The sequence below is a fragment of the Trachypithecus francoisi genome, unplaced genomic scaffold, assembly GCF_009764315.1.
Source record: "Trachypithecus francoisi isolate TF-2019V2 unplaced genomic scaffold, Tfra_2.0 Lachesis_group1, whole genome shotgun sequence".
In the NCBI taxonomy this organism is placed as follows: domain Eukaryota; kingdom Metazoa; phylum Chordata; class Mammalia; order Primates; family Cercopithecidae; genus Trachypithecus; species Trachypithecus francoisi.
Genome location: NW_022681454.1, coordinates 8,911,631 through 8,929,790, shown reverse-complemented (window position 1 = coordinate 8,929,790; position 18,160 = coordinate 8,911,631). Strand labels below are relative to the sequence as shown.

At 49.3% G+C, this 18,160-nt stretch overlaps 1 protein-coding gene across 1 annotated transcript in view; it reads left to right on the top strand.

Annotated features, from left to right (window-relative positions):
* SLC2A9 (solute carrier family 2 member 9) overlaps positions 1-18,160 on the top strand; it is a 166,635-nt gene that overhangs the window by 74,464 nt on the left and 74,011 nt on the right. The window contains exon 3 of the mRNA XM_033213748.1: positions 11,738-11,925. The gene's annotated coding sequence lies outside the window, so the exon portion shown is untranslated. The remainder of the gene's footprint in view (positions 1-11,737; positions 11,926-18,160) is intronic.

The window sequence follows — 18,160 nt, the reverse complement described above, 5'->3', positions numbered from 1 at the left end:
TTCTTACAAGTAACCCGCCCCCCCCAAATCCAGAACATCCCTCCATAAATGTTGGTAGTCTTGTTCGTGTTGATATTGACTCTAATTCCTTACAAAAGAGAACTGAGATTTTAGCTGTCAAGTGACTTCCCAAGTCACACAAGGACCCTGTGGGCACAGGGGTGAAACGTCAGCTAAGGCACTTCATCCCTCTGAGCCTCAGTTTCCTTGTCTGTTAAATGCAATGAGAGCACTGAGCGTCAGGGGTTTTATGAGGCTCCCACAGTTCCTGCATCAAGCCCCACCGACTCAAGTGGTAGTGAGTCATGTCTTTCTCTCACTAGAGACCTCCTGGGAGCAGAAACTGTTCCTTGTTCTTCCCTTAACACAGTGGATCTTTTCACCCCATCCCGGGTGCACAGCAAGCTCTCGCAAGCTGCTAGATAATGCAAATGAGCTGAACTTGGCTCCTTAGCCTCTCAGCCGTGAGGTTTCTTTTGAAGTGTGTGGAAAGAAAGATCAGACAGATCTAGATCAGAGCATGAACTCCTCACTCTTCACCTGGGCAAACTTTGGCACATTTCCTCACCTCCCTGAAGCTCTGTGGACTGAAATACACTCACCTTGAAGGGCTGTTTCTGTAAGACACCTCACACAAAGCCTGGCACACCGTAGGTACACAATAAACCTTAGCCTCTTCTTCCCTGCTCGGTGTCTCTTGACTCTTCTTGAATAAAGTTGAATCTGTAATTGGGGCAACATCTGATTATGTAACAGCTCCCTCTCCCAATCCAGGAGTTTGCCATGCTACCCAGAGGGTTGTTTTTTTTTTTCCCAGCTGGGAAATGCAATTTCTCATTCCTCTTTCAAGTTCTTTGGAGTTAGTGATTAGAACATGGCTAGGAATATGCATGAGGTGTGAGCCATAGGAAGGCCTCTTACTTTCAAGTTGAAGGGAGAATGTGGGGAACATGCACTCAGAGGGTAGGGCTTGGATGACCTATTGTTAAATGACTTGGAGAGTCAAGAGAATGAACTCCTCTGAGACAGTTACCTTCCATAAGCTCATGTATTTTTTAAAGGGGCTGATAGATAGCAATTTCCCAGGCCATTTCCTCTCTCTCCAAGGGCAGCCAGTTTAAACTGGAGGTGTCAGCTCTGTCCCCTCCCACCCCGTGGGTGACATTGCCCCATCTCCTCCCAATCATCTACACAGCCTGCATACATCTGGGGTTCTGGGCTTGTTTTAGAGACCCTGGTGTTCATCTTCCTCTCCAATGCCTGGGTCCCTTCCACAATGTGCTTGACAGGTGGTCACCAGGCTCCTCTTGACACCTTCAGGGATGGGGAACTCTCTGCTCAAAAAACACGTTCGTCCTTGGACACATCCATCAGGCAGTTCTTCCTTGTGGTCCCACACATCAGAGCTCTTGCCTGGGGCCTTGTTCTGACGTCAGAGCCAAGGAAAGCAAATCCAATCCAGGCATCTCCTTTTGGGAGACTCCTTTCTCCAGACTAGACATCTGCAAATATGAGTAAGGCTCATTACCTTCATCCAGCATGGTGTGAGCAACTCTGCATTCTAGACGCAGAGGAAAACCAGCCTCTTCCGTGAAGCATCTGCCACGAGCCTTACCTAATGCAAGCGCTGGCCCGAGCTGACAGGACTGTGAGGACAGGACCCAGCACAGGTGTGGCCACTTACCAGACACAGCACACGCCCAACACTGCACTACAGGCAATTGCAAGTTTAGCACCAATTCTGTGACATGTTGGAAGCACAGAGAGGACTTTCTGGCTCTCCCTCCTGCCCTCTTTTTCACCCTGGGCCTGTGAGGAGCTACATTTCCTTCCACCCATCTTTAGGGGAAGACCTGGCATCTGCTGAACTTGCAACACAGATATCCGTCTTGCTCTGATGAAAGTGATGGTGAAGGGAAGGTTGGGTGAAGGCCAGAGAGTGGGATGAGTGACTTTCAATTTCAGATGAGATTGAGAGAGAGGGGAGGAAAGGTGGAAGGGAGGAAGGAGAGGGGAGGGGAGAGAGACAGGCAGGATTGGAGGGGAAGACAGCATTCCAAAGCTCTGAAGGGTCTGATTCCAAGTTCCTGCCATGGTCTGAATGTTTGTGCTCCTTCCCCACCCCTCATTTCTATCTGGAAGACTCAGCTCCCCAGAGTGATGGTCTTTGGAGGGGAGTCTTTGGAAGTGAGGAGGGCTGGATGAAATCATGAGAGTGGTGCCTCCTGAGAAGTGAGAAGGCTGCATCTGCAGCCAGGAAGAGGCTCTCACCAGGGAACTGACTCTGCGGACACCCTGGTCTTGAACCTCTAGCCTCCAGGACTGTGAAGCCTGTTGTCTAAGCCACTCATCTGTAGTATGATGTTGTAGCAGCCCCAGCTGGCCGAGCTTCCGGGAAGCATTGCTGGACATTGGGGAAATGATGGCTTCTGGAGCCCCGGTGTGGTTTCTAAGCCTAGCTCCTCCACTCCCCTGCTGAATGACAGGACTAGCCCCTTCTAGTGTCCCCCTCACACCCTCCCTCTGCCCACTGTAATTTCAGCCCTGCTGTGGCAGACAGTCCATGTGGGCTCAGGTATGGGCCAATGTTTGCCCACTTAAGTACAGTACGTGCCTCTCCAAATGCTCAGGCTTTCTCCATGGCCAGGAAGCTGCTCAGACATCTGCAGGGCAGTGTAGACTTTCAGGGAGTTAATACCCCTGGGGGCAGGAGCTGGCAGATAAATGCCCCAGCCTCCCCTGTGAGACAGTTCTGGAGATATTCCATGTGCTGCTCAGAAGCCCCGCGGAACCGATGCCCTTTGCCCATAGAAGTCTCCACGAGACGCAGCTTGGGCTGCCTTGCTCTCCAGCCTGTAAACTTCCCACCCCCAGCGTGTGTCTCAGGCTCTGCTGCGAGGGCATACAGTGTCCCTGCCCATGGGCAAGCTTCTCCCATCTTCTCACCTGCAAAGTAGGAATACTGACTGTGTCTACTTCAGGGGATAGTTATAGGAGAATTAAATGAATAAGGGCGCATAAAACACAAGGGAACCCTTAGCAAGTGGTGGCCAATGTTATTGCAATGTGAATAGCCCAAAAATAAACCTCATGAAACAGATGTAGCTCCAAATGGAAGCAGGTGACAAGCCTGGCTGAACTTGATGAAGCGGCTTCAACCTGTAATCCCGTCCATCAGGAATGAAATGTTTTTGGAGGTGAAAATGCAGGCCAGTGAATTTCCATCTTCCTTAGTATCAACCACTGTCCTTGCTGAGTAGTAAGAAGATGTTGCCTTTTTATATTTTAACAATAATCATTGAGCAAAACCTACTGAAACTTTTCGTTTGGAATATTTTTAAACAGAATTTTTTAAAACTGCTTGCGAGGTTTTCTTGCAAGGAATGTGCAGATCCGAGACTTTTTTGTTTGTTTGTCTGTTTGTTTTTGAGATGGAGTCTTTCTCTGTCACCCAGGCTGGAGTGCAGTGATGCAATTTCGGCTCACTGCAACCTCCACCTCCCGGGTTCAAGCGATTCTCCTGCCTCAGCCTCCCGAGTAGCTGGGATTACAGACACCTGCCACCACGCCCAGCTAATTTTTTGTATTTTTAGTAGAGATGGGGTTTCACCATGTTGGCCAGGCTGGTCTCGAACTCCTGACTTCAGGTGATCTGCCTGCCTCGGCCTCCAAAAGTGCTGGGATTACAGGCGAAAGTCACCGCTCCCAGCTGAGATACAAGAGTTTTTATTGGTGACCTGTGTACATAACTTTGTCTACCAAAGCACATGACAGACATATCTCTTTTTATGGAACAGTTTCTTATAAAAGGTTGCTACTTTCTCACTCCTGTTAAAATGTCATCTGTCTCCTGAAGCAACAGATTGACTACATGTTGAATTTTAACATCTCTGTGAGGCAGTGTACTGTCAATGGTCATTGAGGCTAGCTGCAGGCTTGCACCTGGAGTTGAGATGGCGGGTTCCGCTACTGATTGTCCTGTCTGTCTTTGTGTGGGCGTTGTTAGTTTTACCTTTAATTTGTGGTTTCTTTGGGGGATTTGTTTTTTTCCTTGAGATGAGGTCTTGCTATGTTGCTGAGGCTGGCCTCGAACTCCTGGACTCGAGATCCTCCCACCTCAGCCTCCCAGAAAGATTAGCTGGAACTACAGGCATGTACAACTATGCTCAGCTTTGGGGGATTCTTTACAAGCCAGCTGTACATTCATTGGGGTTAATTCAATTCAAACCATATACTACCATTCCCAAATCTGCTAACTGGTAAATTGTACAAGTAAACAGCAATATATCAAAAGACAGATCAAAGGCACCCTGTCAGCTTCTGCACACAGTGGAGCTCTGCTCCCCACTCACATAGGCCATGTGAAGACTCCAGGTTCAGTCCATAACAAAATGTTATAAAACTATACATAGGAGCCCCAGTATCTCCTCCTACACCCCTTCGTACATACCCTACTTTGGATCCGACTGCTGTGGGTAATAAAAAGACACTGAACCTAAGTTAAAAACTCAATGACTTCCTCCTCTTAAATTCCGTTAGTAGTTGAAAAAATAAATGCTTTGATGAAATCTCCTATTTTTAGAAGCATGAGGCCTGCACTGTGTAAGAGAGAATAAGCTCAGTGCCACTCTGGGCATGCAACTTATATGAGGCTATTGCCCTGTGCTTCACACGAAGTCCCTTTGCCTTTCTAATCCCGAGCCCCCGATCACAAGAGGGAAGAGGCCTCCAGGTTGTTCTGCACTTTGCTCTAGCAGGAGGTGATAAAGTGTGACTGCTGCCATAACAAAGTGCCATGAGTTGGTGGCTTAGAACAACAGAAATGGGGCCGGGCGTGGTGGCTCATGCCTTGTAATCCTAGCACTTTGGGAGGCTACGTCGGGTGGATCACCTGCGGTCAGGAGTTCGAGACCAGTCTGACCAACACGGTGAAACCCCATCTTTACTAAATACAAAAAATTAGCCAGGCATGGTGGCGGATGCCTGTAATTTCAGCTACTTGGGAGTATGAGGCAGAAGGATCACTTGAATCTGAGAGGCAGAGGTTGCAGTGAGCCGAGATTGCACCATTACACTGCAGTCTGGACAACAAGAGCAGAACTCTGTCTCAACAACAACAACAAAAAAAACCAAAAACAAACAAACAAACAAAACAAGAACAACAGCAACAGAAATGGATTCCCTCACAGTTCTGGAGGCCAGAAGTCCAAGGTCCAGGTGCCAGCGGGGCCATGCTCTGGCTTTCGATGGTGACCAGCAGTCCTTGGCGCTCCCTGGCTTGCAGCTGCATCACTCCAACCTCTCCTCTGTGACCACACGCTTGCCCTCCCTGTTTGTATCTATCTGTGTCTCCTCTCCTCTTGTAAGGACAAGAGTCATATTGGATCCAGAGTCCATCCTACTACAGTATGACTTCCTCTTAACTTACATCTTAATTATATTGGCAAAGGTCTTATTTCCAAGTGAGTTCACATTCACAGGTACCAGGGGTTAGGACTTCAGCATATGTTTATGAAGATGCAATTCAACCCACAACAGAAGGTTATAGCATCTTGTACCCATTGCCAGGCTAAAGGTGAAAGGGAGAGGGAGAATGTAGCAAGTACCCCACAGTGATAGCACGTATATTCATAATGCTCCTTGCTCATCAAAAGCCAGGTACTGTTCTGAGGACTTCGTGTGTGCCAACATTGAATACTGGTTACAACACCAATGCTATTATATTTATTTTACAGACAAGGAAACTGAGGCATGGAAACATTAAGTAATTCACCTGGTATCATACTAGATGGAAAATGGTGCAGCCAGGATTTGTTTGCATTGGTGAGCACCCACTGGCCCCGAGACAATGTGTGTTTGCATTGGTGAGCACCCATTGGCCCCGAGACAATGTGTGTTTGCATTGGTGAGCACCCATTGGCCCCGAGACAATGTGTGTTTGCATTGGTGAGCACCCATTGGCCCCGAGACAATGTGTGTTTGCATTAGTGAGCACCCATTGGCCCAAGACAATGTGTGTTTGCATTGGTGAGCACCCATTGACCCCGAGACAGTGTGTGTTTGCATTGGTGAGCACCCATTGGCCTGAGACAATGTGTGTTTGCATTGGTGAACGCCCATTGGCCCAAGACAATGTGTGTTTGCATTAGTGAGCACCCATTGGCCCAAGACAATGTGTGTTTGCATTGGTGAGCACCCATTGGCCCCGAGACAATGTGAAGCCCAGGTTTCTCCAGCTCTAAGGCCTGCCCTCTCCTACTGTACCACAATGTCCCTTAAGTGGCTCTTGCTCAGGAGGCACTCCCAGGGGTGGGCTCAGCAGGTGTACAGACACCTGGAGGGGTCTCCAGGCCAGGATGGCACCTGTGCTAACAGCGTGGCTCTCTGAGGGAGGCTGGTGGGCTCAGTCTCATCTTCTTGCAGTCATGTGTGGGCCACCCCCACATGCATCAGTGTCTGTCACTCTGCTGTGCTCTAAAGGTGTCTGAGGACCACGGGGAGCCTGCCATTGGAAAACCACACCATGCCTAGAACAGTAGGGAGAACACAGAACAGATACTGGCCCCCCTGCTGATTCAATTTGGTTGACATCTAGCATAATTTTCCTCTGTTCCTGTTTGCTCAGCCTGCCCCCGCTTCCGTGTTTATAACATGCTCCTTCTCCTTCCCTGTCACCTGAGTCTTGATTTTTACTATTTCATTCAAAACACATGGGTTGGATGTACATTCTATGTCAGACTCCACGGAGAGGAAATAAAATAATAATAATTGTTCAGTGAACACCAATTACATGCCAACACTTAATGCACATTGATTTTATTCCCCAAAACAACCTCATAGGTAGGTTTTTTTGATTTCTGTTTTGTGGAAGAACAAGCATGGGGCAGAGAGAATAGGTGACTAGTCCGGGGTCTCCTAGCAGAGACAGGGCTGGATGTGAAGCCCGGTTGCTCTGACTCCAAGGCCCACCCCTTTGCACAGTACCACAGCATCCCTTAAATGGCCCCTGTTCAGGGGGCGCTGCCAGGGGTGGGCACAGCAGGTGTGCAGACAGAACACTCCACACAAAAATGAAAGTGCCCAAGAGAGACAGACACAGGTGCAAGGGCACCCAGATAAGAGGGTGACAGTGATTAGCCATCATGGGGACAGAGAAGGTCTCTAGAAGATGTGACTGCGGAGGGGATCCTCGGAAAAGGATGTCCTAGGCAGGCAACAGTGGCAGGGTGTTCTGGGCACAAGGAACAGCACGAGCAGGGCACAGAGGCCAGGCCATGGGGGTATGTGGGATGGAGGACGAGTGCCTTTTCCAGGGCAGCAGCCAAGAGAGATGGGGGAGCCTCCAGATGCCACAGGGGCTGTGGGAGGAGGCTCTGCATGGAAGATGAGAATTTGGACTGGATCCTGCTGGCAGCGGCAAGACAGCACAGGTTTGTGTGCAGAAGAGTGCCCGATCGTCTTCCTGGGGATTAGCCTGGGGATAATGAGCCCAGCAGGGAGAGCCTGAGGCCTGAAGTAAGGCAGGCCCAGGCAGAGGAGCACATGGACTCTAGACGCTGAAGGAGTGTAGTCACTAGATCAGACAAATCAGACACGGAAGGCAGTGTCTGGGTTATGTGACCACAGGCATCTGGTTTAGGTGACTTTGTGGTTGTTGTCCGGTGCCCCCAAAGCCTGAGTCAAGGTTTTGAGGATGGGAAGTTTATTTGAGAGGTGACTCGAGGAAGCACCACTTGCCCAGCTGGGAAATGAGACAGGGAAGAGGAGGGTGCAATTGAGGAAGCGTCACTTCCCCAGCTGGGAAGTGGGACAGGGAAGCGGAAGAGGCATTGAGGTTCATCCATGAGCAGGTGTCAGCTGTGGGCAACTGGGACCCCACCCCCCCAGTCACCTCTGGGGCACAGCATAGAACTCACTCAGGTGTCTGCGAGGAAGCCAGGCATACCTCTGTTAACATCAGCTTTGTCATTAACTGAGGCCTGCTCCTGGGGGTGTTAACTGCTGAGGGCTGAGCATACACCTGTGCCCAGGGAGAGCCGCAGACAGAGAGGCACAGGTGCTGGGCATAGGAAGCTGTCCATGTGCAGGAGAGACTTGGCTGGCATGCAGTGCCAGCTACAGGGACACAAGGACACGCATCGCAAGTTAAAGCACAAGGTTCTGTCTTTGTTCCTTGTTGGTCATAAGATAATGAGGCTGGACCAGAGGATGGGACAATCTGGGTTGGTTTTTTTTTTTAATCACCATATGCCCAGCTCCCAAGCCCCATGCCTGGCACGTTTGGGGATCTCCGAACTATTGGTCTTGCCACCGACTGTGACCTGTGGGCAGGAACTTCATCCCCGTGCAAACACTCAAGGCCCTCCTTGGCTTGCTCCTCCCTTACCGTCCAGCCAGGAAAGCATCAGAGAAGGCTTCCTGGAGGTGTCTGAGATAAGGTTCAAAGAACGAGGTGAGTAGCCAGGTGCAGAAAGGTCAAAAGAACATTCCAGATTGAGGAAAGAGCCAGATGTGCAGATGAATGTGTCAGAGTCCAGCCCCAGCTGAGGTCCAAGGAGGGTGGGTGGATGGACAGGTAGCAGAAAAAACACCTGGGGAGCTGTAAGCAGGTGAATATGGTTTGACTCAGCAGCTCTCTCATCAGCAGCTCTCTCATCAGCAGCTCTCGTACACCGTCCATTCTGTCTCGGCTGCTTGAGCCGGCCACTCCCATGCTCAGCTGCACAGCCAGCTCTCTCTTGCCTTCAGGGTCAGCAGCTTAACTCTTTCTCTCTCTGGGCACGAGCGCGAACTGTGCCATGCCGTGCTGTGCTGAACCCTGCCCTGGCTCCCCTCTGTCCATCTGCAAGATGGACGGCTCTGGTTATCTCTTTCTCTGGGCGCCAGCAGCTGCACAAGAGTCATGTGGAGCCATGCCCAAGAGCCCCTGTACAGTGTCAGCAGGGCAGTTATACCTTCCCAAACAATAGTGGCTCCAAGCCAAGTATGAACTTACAGAAACAGGTTATATAACAAGTGGAGTATGCACCTGCGCACCTAAACTCACTGAGTCATTCTGGCCTGGATGTTTGCCTCGGCCTATTCCTTGACCAAAGCACATCCATATACCTTATAGAATGTATCTTGCTTTACCCTAGTGTCAGGAATAGGAGACGACTTTCCATCCTTCTGTTTCCTGCCCGGGGTGCCCCTGCCTTCTCTGGCAGCCTGAAGCACCCCCTCCTTGGTGCCCCCTCAGGACTCCAGCTCAGTCTTCTGTGTTTGCTATTTTCAAAAGAGTATCTGTGAGCCCTCAGCCAGAAAGGGTACATGTGGAATAGTGAGGACCCCAAGCCCAAATCCCAACAGGCCGTTGTTAGGAGTGATTGAAAATAGTGAGAGAGTCATGGAGGGGTGGGGGCGGGCTTACTTGGCAGTTAGAGAAATAGAAGGCTGGCCTGTTTGGGCCAGGGTCCTGCAGGGCACTCAAGAGGCAGGGGCTGAAGGTGTGGGAGGCCCCGGCAGGTAAGTCCTTGGTGCAGGTTTGGGTTCTCCTGGAAGCAGGTCTGAGAATGAGTTAGGAGTGCAGAAGTTTCAATGGAGAGTAACACCTGGGAAGTGACAAGGATAGGAGAAGAATTGGGCAGGAGGAGCTATCAGGCCACAGTGCCCCTGGCAAAGTCTCAGCAAGTCCAGGGGAAAGCTCTGGAGAAACTTGTGCATTGCAGGAAGTCCCCCACTGGGCAGAAATGGCTGGGCCCTTGGACAGCCTCCTTGCTCCTTCATAGGCTGGGGGTCACTCTGAAACAGTGTCACCCACTTTGTGAACATATATACAATAGGAGGGTTGAATTGAAGCTTTAAGACAAGATCAGAATTTTTTTAATGTTAATTTTTAAGTTCCAGGATACACGTGCAGGATGGGCAGGTTTTTCACATAGGTAAACGTGCACCATGGTGGTTTCCTGCACCCATCAACCCATCACCTATTTTTTCTAATGCTCTCCCTCCCCCTACTCGGCCCCCAAACAGGCTCTGGTGTGTGTTGCTCCCCTCCCTGTGACCATGTGATCTCATTGATCAGCTGCCACTTATAAGTGAGAACATGTGGTGTTCGGTTTTCTTTTCCTGCGTTAGTTTGCTGAACACTGTTCACAGTAGCAAAGACATGGAATCAACCCAAATACCCATCAATGATAGACTGGATAAAGAAAATGTGGTACATATACACCATGGAATACTATGAATCCATAAAAAGGAATGACATCATGTCCTTTGCAGGGACTTGGATGGAGCTGGAAGATAGGAAATTTTAAGAGAAAGAAGAGAGATTTTTTTTGGTTCAGGAAATTCTGTTAAGGGCTAAACACTGAATTTGTCTGAGAGCTTCCTGGCAGCCATGGTGAAAAGAGAAAAAAAAATAGGTTATGAAGTTATCCTTATTTTATAATAGAAAAAATGCATGTCATGAAGGAAAGAAATGGTTTTCTACCCCAAAAGTCTAGAGTTATTTTATCACATGGATGTTGTATTTTGAACTTTGAGGAAATAGTAGAAATATTATACTTAATGCATGAAACAGAAATGTTGCTCATTCAGCTGCTTTTCTCATTTACCGTTAATAAATGCTGGGGAAAGCATTAATTTATAGTTCATAAAAAAAAAACATTCTGAAACAGTTTTTAGTACTCTGCTGGAAATAACACTCCAAAGCCTTTGGAAGGGTACTTACTTCTTGGAGAATCTGGAGCAAGTTTAATGGCATTTGCTTAAGAAGAGCATTTTCACATGCCCTGAGGGGCAGAGCCTGTTTTAGGGATGCTTCCTGCTGTGTCTGGAATGGACTGTCCTCAGGAGCCATCACAATAGCCACCTTTCCCTGCAGGAGGAAGAAAGATCAGAGCACTGAGTATGGGCATCTGTGTCCGAAAGCACCCCATGATCTGATTGTTGTGCTTTCAGGGGTCTAATCAGTCAGCCCACTTTCAAGCATACATTCACAGAGGTTTGAACAATTAAGGTCTTCATTTAAAAAAAAAAAAAGACAGATTCTCTGAGGCTGGAAGTTTGCAACGTTCAACATGGAAAAGGCATAAATCACGAGGGTGGGTTTGAGTCTTGGGAAGATTCACTCTTTGGGACTATTTCCACTCAAGTTTTCTTGTATCTCAGAGCGTCGCATGGGAAGGACCTTGCAGTCACTAAGCTCAATCCTTCTTTCCACGATAGTGTGGACTGCAGGGCATCCTGGCCAAGTGACATCCTACCGCTCTCAGGACACCTGTAATGAGGGTGAACTCATGAGCCAGGCAAACAGGAGGCGCTTAGTGAATATTCAGCAAACGAGCTTCAGTGAGGGAAGCTCCAAGCCATGGTTGAATGTATATGATATCATGCAATTATTACAATAGCCATTGGAGGCAGGAATGATAACAAAAGATGAACAGGGGCATACCTTTCCAATGCTATAGATGGATTTGAACTCTGGGTGTGCTCTGCCTTGCGTTGGAGACAGTCAAGACACCCCCGTTCTCAGCTTTTCTCAGCTGGCTGGGCAAATCATGGCACCTCTCTGCACCTCTGTTTTCCCATTTTTAAACAAGGGCTTTGGACTCCATAGTTTCAAAGGCCCTTGCCAAGTTCTGCCCCCAGCTAAGGTATGTGGCTGGGAGGTGGGACCCATCCCTGTAGGGCCCAGCATTAGACACGATGGACACTCTAATCCCTGCTGAAAGTCCACGTGTGCTTCTGTTTGCAGGCTTCCAGACGTTCTCGGGTAAAGCAGATGTTTCCCGAGAGGTAGAGGAGGTCCTGGCTGAGAGCCGCATGCAGAAGAACGTCTGTCTGGTGTCTGTGCTGGAGCTGCTGAGAGCTCGCTACGTCCGCTGACAGGTGGTCACCATGATTGTCACCATGGCCTGCTGCCAGCTCTGTGGCCTCAATGCGGTGAGTCCTGCGGCCCGGTGGGCATCCTCGAATGACTGGAGGAATCAGAGGGCGGGGAGGTTCAGGGCTTGGGGCCCAGATGCCCAGGTTCAAGTCTCAGCTCTGTCATCACCACAAACTCTATGCTGTTAGGCAACCGTGTAAGTTGACTGATCCTCAGTTTCCTCATCTGTAAAATGGGATCGCATGATATGGAAAGACACAATCCGTGCAAAGTGTTCAGGTCAGCTGCTGGCCACAGAGATATCCCATAATAAATGCTGGCACTAATTATCCCTAGACATGTCTAAAAGTCATGGTTCTTTAAAAAATGGGTATTAGGAAGTTAGAAGTGAGAGACACTGAGATGATTTTAATAAAAGTACTCTTGGCTGGGTTGTCTTCAACTCACAACTTTGGCTTGATAAAAACCTCCAGGCTTTAAGTAAGAAATGCTCTGGGGCTTGAGCTGCCATGGGCAGGGAAGTCTGAGGAGGTCTCTCCATGCAGTTCCCAGACGGTTGGATGGTGGCAGCAGTCTCCTTTTCCTTGAGGGCACTCGAAGGTGGAATTCCTGGTTGGAGACTTAGGGAGGCAGAGTCTGGATCTTTATTGTTATTGTAGCTTCGGACAAATAGAGTGGGTTGCCTCTAGGGGTGGCGAGCTCCCCATCTATGGAGGTGTGCAAACAGGCTGGCCGACCACTTGGTAGGGGAGTGTAGAGGAGATTCTTGCATAAAGCATCCAAACTGCCTCTGAGGTCACTCATGTCGCTCGAGAGGAGACTGGCTGAACCCAGAGGGAGGGAGAAGAGGCAGCCGCCCGCACCCTTCAGAAGAGCCCCAGGTAAGACAGCTTGCATTTATACTAAATAAGCATGAGCCCAGTACCCCCAAAGGTGGGAAGGGAGGGCATTTGGGGGTGTCTAGGGAAGATGAGTGAAGGGGAGTCATTCCTGTCCAGAGAAGGAAAAACAGCAGCGTAGAAAGCTGCAACCACAGTGTTCCACCTCCTTTCCACAACTGTTGGTTCTATTTTCAGAAACACTAGGATGAAATGAGATCACCTTGCTTTTTGCTTTTACCTTTCTCCTTGGTCTGGTTAAAGTCAGCAGATTGAGCAGGCGCCTGGGTCACTGGCTCTACCTACATTAACCAAGTGATCCTGGGAGAGTCCTGCTGTCTCTTCCTGTCGACGAGACTGAGGTTGTGCCAGACAGTCTCAAGGAGGCACTCCCTGTTCTCGGAGAGTAGAGAGGGGAAATGAATCTTTTCTTAAAGCTAACGCCTGAAGTCTTGAAGACTGAATATGGCACCTGTAGTGAATGAGGCATTTACATTGAGAACCATGACAGTTCTAAACAGAATTCACTTCTCCACAGGGACATCATTTTCCTATTTGCATCCCCTGTATAACTTCATAAATTCCGCTGTCGTGTACCTGCAAGGCGTGCTGCCTACGCACGTGATGAAAAAAATCTCAGCTACTCCCAAAGCCAGCAGTCGTGAGGCCTCAGCCTCAGAGTGTTCTGCCCTCCCGTGTTGATGATCTTCAGTCTTTAAGTTGGGAATAATACTTGCAGCTGAGCGTGCTTTACCTGACCCAGAGCAGAGCTCTGGACCAAGAGCCAGAGGCCTGGCTTCCCATCTCAGTGGGACACAAACCTGCAGTGAGAAACCCGGGCCAGCTGCTCCCCTTCGCTTGGCCTCCACCCACTGGGTTGCAAACCTAATCAAGTGCACATACATGTAGCACTCAGCGTGGGCCAGGAACTGTCCCCATGGCGGCCCTGTGAGTTAGGCCCCACTGTTAGGCACAGAGACGTTGAGATACTTTTCTAAGGTCAAACAGCAAGGAATAGTAGAAAAAGGACTTGAGCCCCAGCTATCTGGCCCCAAGGTCCCACTCGGAGCACCCCCATGCATGTCACTCAGGCTGTGTCCCCAGGCCATCCCTAGGCGGCCACAGGGACAAGTCGTCTTCCATGTTACATACAGAGGGAACCCTGCTGTTTTGTGGCAAGTGCCAGCATCACAGCTGTACTGTGGTCCAGCTCTCCCCTGCACCTGCTGCCTTGTCATCCAAATTCACGGGACAAAGAGAGCTAATGTGGATCCAAAATTTTAGCTGCCTTGGAAGACTTGTTTTGTCTTCTTCATTTTCCCAGACATTATTTGGGGGACATGACCTGTCACTTGAGACATCCGTAAATACTGCCAGGCATCTCTGTGTTTGTCATCTTATTCCAGCCCCAAACAGTCCCACAGGGTAGGTGGTATCACCCCCATTTTCCAGACGAAGAACTCGTGGCTCACGGAGGGTCAGGCCTTGCCCAAGGTCCCAGGGGTGGTGCCTGCACAGAAAAAATCACACCTGCTGGTGCTGGGTGCACTCCCTGTACAGCCCACCCTGGCACTTTGTACCAAACGTGCATTTCTCAGCCTCATAACTATGTACATTTTGAGCTGGAAAATTCATTGTCATACGGGCTATGCTGTGTGCCTAGGCTATTCAGCAGCCTCCCTGACCTCTTCCCATTAGGTACCAGTAGCACCATCTGCCCTACCAGCTGTGACAACCAAAAATGACTCCGACACTGCCAAACATCGCATGGAAGCAAATTGCCCCCGGCTGAGAACCTCTGTATCAAGCCAACATCACAGATGCTCAGTATATTTATGCTAAGGAACTGATGAATGGTTTTCACATACTTTAGAAGTCACTCAAAAGTTGGCTGGGTGCAGTGGCTCACGCCTGTAATCCCAGCACTTTGGGAGGCTGAGGCAGGCAGATCACTTGAGGTCGGTAGTTCGAGACCATCCTGGCCAACGTGGTGAAACCTACTAAATACAAAAATTCGCCAGGCATAGTGGCGGGCACCTGTAGACCCAGCTACTCTGGAGGCTGAGGCAGGAGAATCACTAGAACCTGGGAGGCAGAGGCTGCAGTGAACCAAGATCACACCACTATACCCCAGCCTGGGCAACAGGCAAGACTTCATCACAAAAAAAAAAAAAGAAAAAAGAAAAAAAGGAAAAAAAATTATTCAAAAGTTGGAATAAACAACATTTATTTATTTATTTCTAAATTCCTTTTTGGTGTTGGATTGTTGTTTTTTTTCCCTTGCCTCACACAATAAGCTTTCAAATTCCCTTCTCTAAAATTAGACCTGTCGCTTAAAGTGACTTATTTTAGGCAGCTGCCTTCCTTTCGAGCAGTTTGTCCTCGGCATGAAAACCAGGCTTCAGTGTGAGCGTCAGTCTGTTGCCAATGTGAAGGAGGCTCCTGGCTTTAGGCCCACCCCCCTGTCCCCATTGCTGGGGTGGCCACAGCAGCTCCTACCCCTCCACTGTGCTCCCCTCCCCTGGAGAGAGCTATTAGTGGGTCTCCATCCTTGAAGATGGAGGCTGCATCTTATCAACCCTGTGTCTCCAGCACCACAGCAGCCCATGCCACGTGGTGGGCACCTGAGCGTCTAGGGGAGAAAAGGAGGCGAGGGCAGGAGATAGGGAGTTCTTGGGCTAAAAATTGGATCAATATCAATTGTCAAGCCCAGTGTGGGGAAGCCTTCATTTTCTTGAACCTTCCTGAATCTTCCAGAATGCCCAGGGTCATGGCGGGGTTCTCTTATCTCCTTGGGATGACCCTTCCTTCCTTGGGGTTCCTTCTTTCTTAAACACAGAAGCCAATCATAGTCACTTCCCTGGGCCTCAGTCTCCCATCATGAAAAATGGGGATGATAATACTCAGTTTGCACAACTGATGTGAGGAATCTGTGGAATTATGTAAAATATCTCACAGGTGGCAACTGCTCAGCTTGCATGAATCTCCTCCCAACCTTGCTGTCATCAGCACGACTGTTTCTAGCATTGTTTTCTCCTCTCTCAATGTCATGCAGTTTCAAAATCTGCTGCTTCCTGACATGCAGTCTTGGTTGGGAAACAAAACACCCAAGTGTGTTAGAAATCGATGTAACATACGAGCAAAGAGGATCAGAGTGCCCGCCGTGAATGAGCCCATATGGGCCTGGTGACATTGGTTCTGGGTGCTCAGCGGCGGTGGACGGCTGCCTGGGTTTTTGCACTTGGTGGGATGCCCACGCATTACAGGGTTCCTGGTGTGTTCCTCTAACCACTTATTTGGGAAACTGTTGTGTACTCCTCCCTTCCTTGCCAGACTAAGAGGTCTTCTAGGGCAGACGAGGACCTGTGTTGTCTGCTGTCACCTTAGTGCCTAAGAGAGTCCCAGATTTCTTACCCTTTCTCTAAACAGTTGAGTAGAAGGGAGGGAAGGGAGGTGACTGGGAGGGACGAGGGGAAGGAGACATGAAACCTTAGATGTGTTTATAGAAAACTGTGGTACTTTCCCCCTCTTTTGGCCTGGAACCACATGAAGGTCCATCTGATTTGTTGAACCATCATTAGGAGTTCTGGAGCCTAAATCAAGTTTTGTACAAAATCTCAAATTACAATTTCAGAAGCAGTTATTAATAACTTTTGTTTTGAAAAGATTCTCCTGAAATCACTTCCTAGATCAAATTGGAAGAATCTAAAATGTTCTGTAATCGTAATAGCGGAGACTATCTCACTGCAGCAATTGGCTGTGTCCTGATGGATAGGGAGAAAGCTGAGAGGAGATCCTCCATATGGCCACCCTAAACTGTGGTCAAGAGTGCCAGGCTTGGAGTCATCTGCCTGCATGCAACTTGAAATACTGAACTGTTGAGGTACGGGAAGTTGTCATGATTGCCCCGTGCCTCAGTTTCCCCTCGCTGTAAAGTGGTAGTGAAGATAGATGAAAGGATGCATTTAAAGTTCAGTGGCTGGGCGTGGTGGCTCACACCTGTAATCCCAGCACTTTGGGAGGCTGGGGCAGGCAGATCACCTGAGGTCAGGAGTTCGAGACCAGCCTGACCAATATGGAGAAACCCCATCTCTGCTAAAAATAGAAAATTAGTTGGGCGTGGTGGCACGTGCCTATAATCCCAGATACTTGGGAGGCTGAGGCAGGAGAATTGCTTGAACCCAGGAGGCGGGGGTTGCAGTGAGCCGAGATCGCACCATTACGCTCCAGCCTGGGCAACAACAGCGAAACTCCATCTCAAACAAACAAACAAACAAACAAATAAATAAATAAATCAGTTCAGCACGGGGTCAGCCGCATAGGTGGTGCTCCATAATCTTAGCTATTATGTTGTTGAAGGAGCCCCAGCCTGAGACCGCCAGGGAGGCGATGGTTGCAGCCCACATCCTCTGACTTCCCAGCTGTGTGGCCCTGGGTGAGACACTTCACCCCTCTGAGCCTCAATCACTCATGTCAGAGTTCAAAGGAGAGCAGGCCAGAAAGGTGGTATCACTAGGCTAAGGGCTGGGTCAGTGTAGGGTTAGATTTTTATCTGTAAGATGAGAAGCGTCTGAGACTGGGTGATCCAACACTCTTCGAAAAGCTTTTAAAAGCAAGCATTTTCTGGCCACTCTTAAAATTTGAGTCCTTACTTTGTATCCTTCTGGATACAAAGGGGGCTCTGGGGCAGGATGCACTCCTAAGTTTCTTGAGTGTTTTCTTATTTTACAGCGACCTCAAACTGTCCAATCAAATAAGCGTCAGTGTGATCAGAGGTAAAGCTGGAGGCAGTCACCTTCCCACTCTATCAGCTGATGCAAGGGGAGGGCAGTGGCTTCGTGGCACAAACAGAATAAGACTGATAGTGTGTGTGACGTTCAGGCCTGCCCTGGGGGGGACAGGGCCAGCCCGGCAAGACCCCTGCAGCCCCTGGGCTTGGGGAGAGGATTTGTGGGCTGATTTCTGCCTTTTGATGCATGAACGGTTGTAAAAATAAATATGGCTTTTATTGCTGTTTTTATAACTGTCCCTTACTGAACTTAGAATTTTATGCGAATGACTCTCTCCACTAACCTGCAAAGGGACATCTATAGCAGTGTCTCTATGGGTAGAACTGAAACCAGGGGGTGAGAGGAGCCGGAAGGAGGTGCTGGCCGCAACATAAGAGGACTCACATTAAGTGGGATCTAGGGCTGGAAACCTCAGGAACATGAGCTGGTCGGGCCACGGGGATGAGAACCACGGCTATGAATAACACAAACGTCAGACACCTTCACATGGGTGACAGCGTGGCAGCCTGAAGGCATTAAGAGAGCCCCTAGAGAACGCTGGCCGTTGAAAATCAGTGAATTTGGCTGATGACTGAGAAAGGCTCTTACACTTCTGGAATCCAACCCTGAAGGTGCACCGGGGA